The sequence below is a fragment of the Loxodonta africana genome, chromosome 7, assembly GCF_030014295.1.
Source record: "Loxodonta africana isolate mLoxAfr1 chromosome 7, mLoxAfr1.hap2, whole genome shotgun sequence".
In the NCBI taxonomy this organism is placed as follows: Eukaryota; Metazoa; Chordata; class Mammalia; order Proboscidea; family Elephantidae; genus Loxodonta; species Loxodonta africana.
Genome location: NC_087348.1, coordinates 13,521,983 through 13,532,094, shown reverse-complemented (window position 1 = coordinate 13,532,094; position 10,112 = coordinate 13,521,983).

The window sequence follows — 10,112 nt, the reverse complement described above, 5'->3', positions numbered from 1 at the left end:
TTTTTTTTATGTTTTCTAAATAGGAAATAAATGGATTTTTTTCCATAAATGTTGGAGTCTCTCTATCAAGTCATGTGTGCCAGATCCTAGCCTCAGCATTTACTTGACTCAGTGGACAGATTGTGCCACAAATCAAATACATGTGTTTATTGAGCCCTCTTTTAAGTACAAGGTATTTCTGAGACATTCAAGATGTAATCCAATGTCCCACCCTCCGCCCCTGGAGCTCCAGACTTCTGTGCTTCGTCCAGATGTCCCCCTGACCCAGCAGAAGCCTAAACTGCCTTCAAAAGAGTAAAAATGTGCCTTTTTCTGCTTTGGCAAGAGAAATCTTTAAAATTCATATGCCCATAGTATTTGTTTTTTTTTTGCCAGAATAATACATAACAAACCACCACCAAACTTCAGTGAAGTACAATAATAAACAGTTTTTTGGCTTGTTAGTCTGTGGGGTTCAGCTATTCTGGGCTGGGCTGCGGTGCTTTCAGCTGGGCCTGCTCACGTGCCTGTGGGCAGCTGTGAGTTAGCTAGGCGGCTCTGAGGAGCTGGGTCAGGCTCACTCATACGCCTTGGGAATCGGTCAGGTTGGAATCCCTACTGAGAATTTGCATTTCTAACAAGTTCCCAAGGTGATGCTAATGCTACTGGTTAGGGACCAATTCTGAGAACCACTGGTAGGGCAGCAGTTCTCAAAATTTATTATACATAAGAATTAGCTGGGGAGCTCATTAAACAGTAGATTCTGATCCAGTATATCTGGGGTGGACATGCAAACTCTCAGCAGGGGTTCAGACAGGTACAAACCGGCCGAAGTCCTGCTTGGAATCCTTTGGCTGTTGGCTAATCTAGGATGGCCTCAGCTGGAACGACTGCTACTCAGCTCTGGTCCGCATGACTTGTCCTCCGGCAGACTGGCTGGCTTCACACGGCCATAGCAGAGGGCAAGAGCGAGCAGGCCCCAGTGTGCAATCTCATCTCAAGCCTCTGCTCGTGTCTCTTAATCTCCCGTTGATCAAACTGAGTCATGTGGCTGAGCCCAGAGTCCGACTGGGAAAGCAATACAGAGTTCCATGGCAAAAGGTGTGGGTGCGGGGAGAGGTGAAGAATTGTGTCATTAATTCAGTCGGTCTACCGCACCATAGACTTGCTCTGTGAAACTCATTATTCAGACGTGCTTTAGAGCACGGCTGGCAGACTTCTTCCGTGAAGGGTCACATAGTAAATATTTTGGGCTTTCACAGTCTGGTCTCTGTCACAACAACTCAGCTCTACCACTGTTGCATGAAAGCAGCCACGGACAATATGTAAATGAAGGAGCAGGACTGTGTTCCAGTAAAACTATTTTTAGACACGGAAATGTGAATTTCATGCAGTTTTCATGTGCCACAAAATATTATTATTTTGATTTTCTTCCAACCGTGTAAAAGTGTAAACACATTCTTAGCTCACAGGCTGTACAAAAGCAAGCAGTAGATTGGACTCGGCCTGCAGGCCACAGTTTGCCAACCCCTGCTTTAGAGGCTTGGACACTTCATCTCCCCACTGTTATCTCCTAGCCACTGAGCTCCTTCCCCCTCCTGTCCTTGGTAATTTATATAGTATACCTCTAGCAGAATAGACAACCTAAGAACATTTCAGAAATGTTTACAAAGAAAAAATTGCCATAATCCTATCCCAGTCATTTATTTCAAATCCTTGGCAATGTGTGTATATGTTTTACACACATTTGTGATTATGGGGAATTTTTTTTTTTTCACTTAGCAGTGGAATACATTTTTAAGATAGGATATAAATTGACTCTTTGGAACAGCCAGCTTTCCAAATTCAGAGGCAGGAAATAAGCACTTTGAAAATGCTTCGAGACTTCCACTTCCCATAGGATGGGAGTCAGGAACTAGAAAATCCAGATGAAATACAAAAACCATCTTTTTAAAGGCTTCAGAGGGCTGCTGAAGTAAGAAGGGTTAGAGGGCCTAAATCTAGAGTAAGGAGAAGCATAGAGAAGTGAGCTGACGATTTGCAGGAGATTTTTCCCTGGGGGCATTTACTGATTCTGGGTTTCAGCGAGAGACTAAGAATCCCAGCATTGCCCAGACACGGTTGCAGCCAGGGAACAGAGAAGTCAGCTGAGCTCTTAGTCATCTCTTAAGACTGGTGTGACAAAGCTGGGAACTAGAAGAACCTTAAAACATGACTAATCTCTCGAGATGTTTACCAAATTCTGAAGCTGTGCAGGGCCAGAGGCTATGAAAAGCTAAGCCTCAAGCGTCTAAGAAGCAGAATAGAATTTTTGGCAGTCTAATGGCCCTGGTGGTGCAGTGGTTAAGCACTCAGCTGCTAACCCAAAGGTCACCAGTTGCTCCACAGGAAAAAGATGTGGCAGTCTGCTTCCATAAAGACTACAGCCCAGAAAAAAAGATTACAGCCAAGAAAACAATGGGGCAGTTCTACTCTGTTCTATAGGGTTGCTATGAGTGGAACCAACTCGATGTAATGGGTTTTTTTGATGAAAGACATCCATAGAATTGAGATTCTCTGCAAGCTCCAAGCAGGATAAACACAAATAAAAACTACACCTAGGGACTTCTGCTTCTAATAATGGCTGAGTTAGTGTTTTAGATCCTATGAGGATGACCCCTCCACAGATAACAACTGTAAAATCTGAACATAATACAAAAAGCAGCTGCTTGATGACAATAGGGCAGGGAAGCAGAAAGTCTGCTGAGGAGTCCACACTCAGGAGAATTATGTAGAGAACATTCCCTATTTTTGTGGTTTTTAGCTTGGTGGCAGGTAAAATCAGTGTGTATGGCAGACCAGAGTACTGAGTCGAGACGACTGAAGCCACTGGAGAGAACGATGGGAGTCTCAGAAGGGAAAAAGCCAGAGAGAGGAAATCTTCAAATTCTGTTTGCCCATCTCTGCCCAACTGGTGAGCCACACGTGTGTAGTTTAGACTCAGAGAAGCTTAGCTAAAGACAGAAGATCTGAACTGAGGCTGGAGCTGCCACCCAGTAAATGTAACTGTGGTGTGTATCCAACCAAACTAATTACCTAATGGAATTTAAAAAAAAAAAACCTGAAAGGAAAAGTAACAAAAGTCAGCCTCCACAACTCATCATTGAACACTGAGACCTACCCTGAGATGATCCAGACATTGAAATCAGTAGACAGGGGTTCTAACACACCAAGGAAGATACATTCTCAGTGGATAAAGACCGGCACCTTCAGCAGAGAAAGAGGATTTTTTAAAAACAAAAACTCTTAAAACTAAAAAATGCAATAACTGAATTTTAAAATTCATGAATCGACTTAACAGCAAAAGAAGACATAACAGAATAATGAATCAACAAACTAGAAAACAGACTAATAGAAATTATCCAAGCTGAAGAACAGAGCGGGGGAAAAAAATCTCAGGAACTAGTTAGATAGTATCAGTCTAATATACATGTATTTGGAGTTCCAGAAGGCAAAGAGAGAAATAATAGCATAGAAAAAAATAAATAATAACCAAAAAATTTCCCTAATTTGGTGAAAGACAAATGTACAGATTCAGGAGGCTCAACAAACACAAAAAGGCCACACCAAGTCACATATTGCTGTCAAATCATGGAAAGCTAAAGAGGAAGAGCAAATCTTGAAAGCAACAAGAGAACAACAACACTACATACAGAGGAACACAATTAACAGCTGACTTCTCACTAAAAATAAGAGACCAGAAGAGAGTGTAACAGCACCTTTAAAGTGCTGAAAGAAAGAAGAAAAAAAGGGCAAATCAGAGTTCTATGTTCAGCAAAAATATCCTTCAGGAATGAAGCTGATGGCCATCTAAGATACTCCAGTGGTCCCACCCCATCTGGAGCAAGGGAGAATCAAGAAAATCAAAGACACAAGGGAAAGATTAGTCCAAAGGACCAATAGGCCACAACTACCAGAGCCTCCTCCAGTCTGAGTCCAGCACAACTAGATGGTGCCTGGCTACCACTGACTGCTATGACATGGATCACAATAGAAGGTCCCGGACAGAGCTGGTGAAAAACAGAACAAAATTCTAACTCACAAAAAAGACCAGGCTTACTGGTCTGACAGAGACTGGAGAAACCCTGAGAGTATGGCCTCCGGACACCCTTTTAGCTCAGTACTGAAGTCACTCCTGAGGTTCACCCTTCAGCCATTGACAGGCCCATAAGACAAAACGAGACTAAATGGACACACCAGCCCAGGGGCAAGGACAAGACGGCAGGAGGAGACAGGAGAGACGGCAATGGGGAACCTAAGGCTGAGAAGGGGAGAGTTGGCAACCAATGTCACAAAACAATGTTATTAACTGTTTAATGAGAAACTAATTTGTAAACTGTAATCTAAAACACGATAAAAAATACAAAGAATGAAGTTGACATAAAGACATTTTCAGGTAAGAAGAAGGCAAATAGAATTAGTTGCCAGCACTCCTGCACTATGATGAACACTCTGGGAGGTCTTTGGCCTGAAGGGAAATGACAAATATGAAAACTCAGCTCCTCAGAAAGGAATGCAGAGCATAGGAAATAGTATACAGGCAAATATAGATTATTTTTAATTTTTTTCTTTTTTTCCCAATTAATTTCTTTATAATACATTTACATGCAAAACTCAAGTTTTATTGAAGTACGCAGAATATTGACCAGTATAGACCATATGCTGGGCCATAAAACAACTCTCAGTAAATTTAAAATGATTAAAATCATAGTGTATGTTATTTGACAATAACAGAATTGAGTTAGAAATCCGTAACAATGAGGTAGCATCTAGGTGATTCAGCCTGGCTCCATTCAGGGACAGAAACTACACAGTAATATAAACATGGGAATTTTTTTTTTTTTTTAGGTGCTGGAGTTACAGAGTTTGGTGAATCACTGTGCACAGGTCAAATGTAATACTTTTATTTTTTTTAATTGTGCTTTTAGTGAAAGTTTACAAATCAAGTCAGTCTCTCATACACTCATACACACCTTGCTATGTACTGCTAGCTGCTCTTCCCCTCACGACACAGCACACCCCTCCACTCTACCATGTATTCCCCATGACCATTCAACCAGCTCCTGTCCCCCTCTGCCTTCTCATCTCGCCTCCAGACAGGAGCTGCCCACATAGTCTCATGTGTCTACTTGAGCTGAGAAGCCCACTCCTCACCAGTATCATTTTCTGTAGTATAGTCCAATCCAATCCCTATTTGGAGAGTTGGCTTTGAGAATGGTTCCAGTCTTGGGCTAAAAGAGGGTCCAGGGACCATGACCTCTGAGGTCCCTCCAGTCCCAGTCAGACCATCAAGTCTGGTCTTTTTATGAGAATTTGAGGTCTGCATCTCACTGTTCTCCTGCTCCATCAGGGATTCTCTGATGTGTTCCCTGTCACAGCTGTCATTGGTGGTAGCTGGGCACCATCCAGTTCTTCTGGTCTCAGGCTGATGTAGTCTCGTTTATGTGGCCCTGTCTCCTGGGCTCATATTTACCTTGTGTCTTTGGTGTTCTTCATTCTCCTCTGCTCCAGGTGGGTTGAGACAAATTGATGCATCTTAGATGGCCGCTTTCCCCACGTGTGTCAGTTTGTTGTACTATGGGGGCTTGCATGTTGCTGTGACTGGAAGCTATGACACCAGTATTCAGATACCAGTAGGGTCACCCATGGTGGATAGTTTTCAGCTGAGCTTTCAGACTAAGACAGACTAGGAAGAAGGACCTGGCAGCCTACTTCTACAACCAGAATGCTCCTTAGAAGCAAGGATGGAGAGACTGCATCTTACATACTTTAGAGATGTTGTCAGGAGGGAGCATTCCCTGGAGAAAGACATCATGCTCAGTAAAGTACAGGATCCGCGGAAAAGAGGAAGACCCTCAATGAGATGAATTGACACAGTGGCTGCAACAATGGACTCAAGCATAACAATGATTGTAAGGATGGTGCGGGACCAGGCAGTGTTTTGTTCTGTTATGCTTAAGGTTGCTATGAGGCGGAACAAATTCTACAGCACCTAACAAGAACAGATGGACGCTTGCTAGCTAAACATGGGAAGTTTTAATACAAATAATTATTAAAGTATGATACGAGAGGAACTCTAAAGATATAGAGACTGCTTTTTTTTTTTAAGGGTACCTTCAAGGAAGGACAAACTTGGCAGGGCTTCCCCACCCCTAAGGCTGGGGTTCAGACCTCACTGTGGCCCACTGGGTGGTAGTGAAGTTCGTTTTGCACAGCCAAGAACTGGTTCACAGTTGCTGGACAAGTAGGAAACAGCTCTCCAAGGAGCAGGCAAGCTGAGGGTGGTAGGCAGGTGTGCAGTGAGTGTCGGGACACCACCTGTAGGCACAAGTTCCAGAATGCATGGTGTCCACTTCAGGAGGACACCAGGAAAAAACCCTCTGGGCCACAGGTGGGTCAAGGCTGGTGGGCAGGTGCATCAAGGGAGTTGCAGCATCCCTGTGTGGATGAGGGCTGGAGTGCCCAGTGTCCACACAAGGCATGGAGGGTCAGGGAAATCAACCTCTGGGAAGCAGAAGGGCTGAGGCTGATACGATCTTCCAGGGTGCACGTGAGCTGAAGTTGTGAGCAGACACAAGAGGAAGTTGGGGTACCCCTGTGGGGGCACAGTGTCCATGCCTGGAGGGTTTTGTGAAAAACCATCCAGGGCATAGGTGAGCCAAGGCTCAGGGGCAGGTGCACAGGGGGTGTTAAGGAGCTGCCATTGGGTACAAGGCCTGGAGCATGTGGTATCTGTGATAGGAGGGCCATGGCAAGCTGGTCACTGAGCCTGGACTGGGTCTATGACGTGGCCAGAGGGGTGCCTGCTCTTGGCGTGTGACTAGAGGGACTGGTGAAGGACCCTAGAGCATGAGCAAGAAAAAGCACACTGGAGCACATTGGAACCAGGAAGATGAGCCTCTTTTTCCTGCAACGTCCCTCCAGTGCCCTCTACTGGCCAAGCTTAACATCACACTTAATGTAAGGGAGTCGAGTCCATTGTCACAGAACAGGCACTGAAGAGTGAACCTGGAGCTGAGAGGCAATATATTGATAACTGCCACACTAGGAAAAAACCAAGTATTTGCAAATTAAACAACACACTTCTGAATAATCCAAGGATCAATGAATATAGAAAGCAATGATAGTGAAATGATAATGAAAATATAACCTATCAAAATGTCTGTGATGCAGCGAAAGCACCACTTAGAAATGTATAGCTTTAAGTCTTACATTACAAAGAAGTTCTAAAACAATGGTCTAAGTTTTCACCTTAAACTACAGAAAAGAGCAAATTAAATCCAAGGAATTGTCCCTCCTGGTAACACGTCCAAAGTACGTGATCAAAGTCTTGCCATCTTCCCTTCTAAGGAGCATTCTGGTTGTACTTCTTCCAAGACAGATTTGTTTGTTCTTTTGGCAGTCCATGGTATATTCAATATTCTTCACCAATACCGTAATTCAAAGGCGTAAACTCTTCTTCAGTCTTTGTCTTAGTCATCTAGTGCTGCCATAACAGAAATACCACAAGTTGATGGCTTTAACCAAGAGAATTTTATTTCCTCACAGTAAAGCAGGCTAGAAGTCCAAATTCAGGGTGTTGGCTCCAGGGGAAGGCTTTCTCTCTCTGTTGGTTCTGGGGGAAGGTCCTTGTCCTCAATCTTCCGCTGGTCGAGGAGCTTCTCAGGCACAGAGACCCCATGTCCAAAGGACGTGCTCTGTTCCTGGTGCTGCTTTCTTGGTGGTATGAGGTCCCCAACTCTCTGCCTGCTTCCCTTTCATCTCTTGAGATAAAAGGTGGTGCAGGCCACACCCCAGGGAAACTCTCTTTACATTGGATCAGAGAGGTGACCTGAACAAGGGCGGTGTTACAATCCCATCCGAATACTTTTAACACAGAATTACAATCACAAAATAGAGGATAACCACTCAATACTGGGAAGCATGGCCTAACCAAGTGATACACATTTTTGGGGGGATATAATTCAATCCATACAGTATTCCTTATTCATCTTCCAGCTTTCGCATGCATATGAGGCAACTGAAAATACTATGGCGTGGGTCAGGTACGCCTTAGTCCTCAAGGTGCCATCTTTGGTTTTTAACACTGTAAAGTCTTTCGCAGCAGATTTATCCAATGCAATACATTATTTGATTTTTTGACAATTCCTTCCATGGGCGTTAATTGTAGATCCAAGTAAAATAAAATCCTCAACTAAGCTATAGATATTACCACCACCTTCCTTCTAGAGATGAAACATCTGAGCCTCAGAGCAGGAACTTGTCTAATTCCAGTGACTAGCAGGCAGCGGAGATGGGTGTGCTAGACTGACCCTAAAGAATTGCATCAAAGGGCTCCCCTATCCTCCAATGTGCAGTTAAGTTCAGTCAATGGGAGGCACAAGCAGAGAGCAGAGTAGGAGAAAGGGAGAATGAGGCCGGGTGTTTATCTATCAGCACCCGCACACTGTCACAGCTCCCAATAGGAGGCCCTCACCATATATACCACTCTCTTTCCAGGTTACAGGAAGCACTTCTACTCTTCCCTTTGAGCCTAAACCCCCCCCCCCAAAAAAAACCCAATTGCCCTCGAGTCGATTCCGACTCATAGCGACCCTATAGGACAGGGTAGAACTGTCCCACAGAGTTGCCAAGGAGCGTCTGGTGGTGAGCCTAGAGGTAACAATTACTGCCTCCTCCTCACTCCTCTCCTCCAGCCAGGGTACCGCACATTCCCTTGAAGGTTAATCAGTCACTCTTCTCCAAATACCTGGTTAAATGTGCCATCTGTTTTTCAGTGGTATCATTAGGGTTGGTGTCACCCAGTGCGGTAACTCATGGTGTCACTCCCCCAAGCTAATTACAATATTGTAGCTAAAACACCAGAGGGGAGGGGGGAAACCTGTTGCCATCAAGTTGATACAGACTCGTAGTGACCCTATAGGACAGAGTAGAACTGACCTATTGGGTTTCCAAGGAGCTCCTGGTGGATTTGAACTGCTGACCTTTTGGTTGGCAGCCATAGCTCTTAACTACTATGCCTCCAGGGTTTCCAGAAAATTTGACAAAATCGGCCACTACAAAAACACTGGCAGTAATGAAAACAACAGAGCATGCTTGTAGCGCATGTAGACGAAATCATGATTCAAAGTGTCATTGTGCCAGCTCTGACCAGAGTGCATTAGAAGGTTCAAAAAGTAGCATAGAGGTATACTGATACATGTAAGCTGGGCTTACAAAAATATTTGTTGCTGTTATAACTAAGTACCGGGATTTTTTTTTTTATTAACTTTTATTGAGCTTCAAGTGAACGTTTACAAATCAAGTCAGACTGTCACATATAAGTTTATATACATCTTACTCCGTACTCCCACTTGCTCTCCCCCTAATGAGTCAGCCCTTCCAGTCTCTCCTTTCGTGACAATTTTGCCAGCTTCCAACTCTCTCTATCCTCCCATCCCCCCTCCAGACAGGAGATGCCAACACAGTCTCAAGTGTCCACCTGATATAATTAGCTCACTCTTCATCAGCATCTCTCTCCTACCCACTGTCCCGTCCCTTTCATGTCTGATGAGTTGTCTTCGGGGATGGTTCCTGTCCTGGGCCAACAGAAGGTTTGGGGACCATGACCGCCAGGATTCCTCTAGTCTCAGTCAGACCATTAAGTATGGTCTTTTTATGCGAATTTGGGGTCTGCATCCCACTGATCTCCTGCTCCCTCAGGGGTTCTCTGTTGTGCTCCCTGTGAGGGCAGTCATCGATTGTGGCCAGGCACCAACTAGTTCTTCTGGTCTCAGGATGATGTAGGTCTCTGGTTCATGTGGCCCTTTCTGTCTCTTGGGCTCTTAGTTGTCGTGTGACCTTGGTGTTCTTCATTCTCCTTTGCTCCAGGTGGGTTGAGACCAATTGATGCATCTTAGATGGCCGCTTGTTAGTATTTAAGACCCCAGACGCCACATTTCAAAGTGGGATGCAGAGTGTTTTCATAATAGAATTATTTTGCCAATTGACTTAGAAGTCCCCTTAAACCATGGTCCCCAAACCCCCGCCCTTGCTCCGCTGACCTTTGAAGCATTCATTTTATCCCGGAGACTTCTTTGCTTTTGGTCCAGTCC